We start from the raw sequence: 3,361 nt of genomic DNA on the forward strand, positions 1-3,361 counted from the left end.
AAAAAAAAACCTTTTTTCTTTTTTGGTAATGTATTCAATTTTTTTGTTGGTGTTCTGTTTTGTTTTCTACATGGGTATGACTTAATTTTCTTTTTTCTTTGTGTCTCATCTTACTCTGCACACTTGTAGTCATGTATTTTTTAAATCTTTTAATAAAGAAGATAAAATACCCCCCCCCCAAGATTTAACAACAGCAAAAAGCACCCAACCCCTTTCACACACAAAAATAGTTTGCTCAAAAAAAAAAACCTAGGGTAGATTTTCCAGTATAGTAACTCCTGGGCTGAGTGTGTGCTTAGAACCTAAGGCCCCATCTGCACTGCGCATTTAAAGCAGTTTTATACCACTTTAAACAGTCCTGGCTTTCCACAAAGGATCCTGGAAATTGTTGCTTGTTAAGAGTGCTGACGCAGATGGCGCTGTAGGTTAAACCACTGTGTCGCTTGGACTTGCCAATTGAAAGGTCGGTGGTTTGAATCCCCACGACGGGGTGAGCTCCCGTTGTTCGGTTCCAGCTCCTGCCAACCTAGCAGTTCGAAAGCACGTCAAAGTACAAGTAGATAAATAGGTACCGCTCCGGCGGGAAGCTAGACGGCGTTTCCATGCGCTGCTCAGAAAAACTGTGTGGAAGCGGACAAATGCCGGCTCCCTCAGCCTGTAAAGCGAGATGAGCACCGCAACCCTAGAGTCGTTTGCGACTGGACTTAATTGTCAGGGGTCTTTTTACCTTTACCTTTAAGGGTGCTGACAGTTGTTAGAGGATCCGTACTGTATTCCCCTCACAGACCTACAATTTCCAGAGTGGTTTAACACAGTGTTTCTCAACCTTTTTTGGGCCACGGCACACTTGTTCCATGAAAAAAATCACGAGGCACACCACCATTAAAAAAGTTAAAAAATTTAACTCTGTGCTGCCCTATATTATAATTATGACTGTAAGAAACACTTGCCAAATATTGCTTTCCGGCGGGTCAGTGATATGTATTGGCGGCCGCCAGGCTCGTTTGCACTGAGCTTTGGGAAAGAGGAGGAGAAATATTGCTTTCCGGCAGGTTAGCGCTGTTTATTGGCGGCCGCCAGGCACGTGACAATGCAAATCGCCCTTCTCGTCGCCGCACGTTGTGGCACACCAGCCAGCGTCTCGCGGCACACTAGTGTGCCACGGAACAGCGGTTAAGAAATGCTGGTTTAACAGTCTATCCCGCTTCCCAGGCAACTTGATCTGAGGTGATCTTCCAGAAAAGTCCTAGCGATTGTAGGGAGGTTTTGCCGAGTAAGAGGAAATGAACCAAAGAAATGATTCCTGTGGTAAACAGACTTGATCAACCCCTGTTGGGCCCTGGAGCATGTGAAGACTTGGGATCAATCAAAAGCTTGGGGCAACTTATGTCAACCACAAGACCAAATAATAATAATTTTTATTCTTATTCTTATTTATACCCCACCCATCTGGCTCGGTTTCCTCAGTCACTCTGGGCGGCTTAGAGCACATATAAAAAATTGTAAAACATCAGACATGAAAAACTTCCCTATACAGGGCTGCCTTCAGATCCCTTCTAAAAGTCAGATAGTTGTTAATTTCCTTAACATCTGATGGGAGGGTGTTCCACAGGGCGGGTTCCACTACCACGGTATGTAAATATAAATATAAATATATTTTTTTAATGCAGACCAGCACTACACTATTCCAGGGACTTGATCTGATGAAGACTGTGGGAGTGAGGTTGTTAGGAGACCCCCGACAGAGCTACAATTCTCAACAGACTACAGGTCCCAGGGTTTTTTTGGGGGAAGGCATGACTCTGAAAATGCTTTAAATGTACAGTCTGGATATCACTTTTGAACAATGCATGGTTGGGTAGAGCACTGCAGGTTGAGGCGCACATGCTAAAAACAAGAATTTCCAGTTTGGTCATTCAGGGAAGGCTTTGCAAAAGCTGAAAACAAGATGGAGGACTTGGAAACAAAAGCTAAGCTGCTACAGTGCGACAAATCGCGAAGCAAGGTAGGTGAGATCTGGAAAATTAAAGGAGAAAAGAACTTGACGTCTTTTCCCTAAGCGGCTGTATTTAAGAAGTCAAAAATGAATCTGACTATTTCAGAATTACCTTCTACATTGGGGAGTTGTGGAGGCGAGGGGACTGATGAGTTAATTCTCGTAAAGTACTTTGAAGGTGAAAACTACTATGCTCAGAAACCTATAATGTCTTACTACCCTACGGATGTTTCTCCATACAACCAATGTGGGACATTTATTATCTCATCCCTTGCAGGGCAGCAGTCAAGATATCAACAGTATTTACGGGAAAAAGTATATGCCTATGCGAGTACAAAGATACAGGTCCGCCACTCATATATACCCCCAATCCAAAGACATTGCAAAACCACTCATGAGTGATTGACACCAAATTCCCATATAATTTTATCTCGTTGGCCAGATTAGAAAGAAAAAGGAAAAAGATTCCCTTAGGTGGTTCAGTGGTCTTTTGGCGGTTGATTGTAAATTGCACTGGAAATGTGTAATTCTGGGCTAGCACGTTCTAACATGATTTACTGTACAAAAGTTTTTAATCCTTGTTATTATGACCATGGAGTTGAACCAATTTTATCAACCTTAATATAATAATAATAGAGTTGGAAGGGACCCCAAGGTCGCCTATCCAATTTTAAACCAAACCGGACTATGCTTAGCTTTGCAAATGGATTGTAATGTTCTTAACAGGCTGAAGATGATGCCTTTGATGAGCGCTGAGGTAATCACTGATAATAGCTATCTTTGTTTCAACATGCAGCCATTTTTACCCGGTGCAGTGTAATGGGGCTGCCTGTATATGTGTATTCTTCAAAATGGATGACGATCTTGTCCTTTCTGAATAACCTTTCTACGATCCCTGGGAAGACCCCATTTTGACTTTGTAAATGATAAAATATGCAAGACGCTTTTAGGAAGGAGTGTCAAGCTACCTGGGTATGGTTCTTCCCCTCCATAAAAAGCAACATAGAAATATTTAAAAAATAGATACATCACTTTTATACCTATATATATTTGCTTGAATCTCCAGGGTACTTTAGCCCGTTTTGGCAAAAAGCCTCTCTTCTGTTGATACATGTAAATGCCTTGCACACATGAACAGGGCTAAAATCTGCTAGTAAATAATTACTTTCCATTTTTGTGTCCCTTCTTGAAGAGAGAAAAGTGGAATATAGATGTAATGCAGCCATGTGTCCGCGGGAGGTAATTCTGATTTGTATTCCTGGGCTTTTGAATCACATCATGTTTTGCTGACTACAGAACGGAGCTGGCCCTTCGTCTGTGGATTCTCAGCTGAGCTTGGCCGCTTGTGACTCTCCCAGGAAGGAA

This window comes from Zootoca vivipara, chromosome 8 (assembly GCF_963506605.1).
Source record: "Zootoca vivipara chromosome 8, rZooViv1.1, whole genome shotgun sequence".
Taxonomy (NCBI): Eukaryota; Metazoa; Chordata; class Lepidosauria; order Squamata; family Lacertidae; genus Zootoca; species Zootoca vivipara.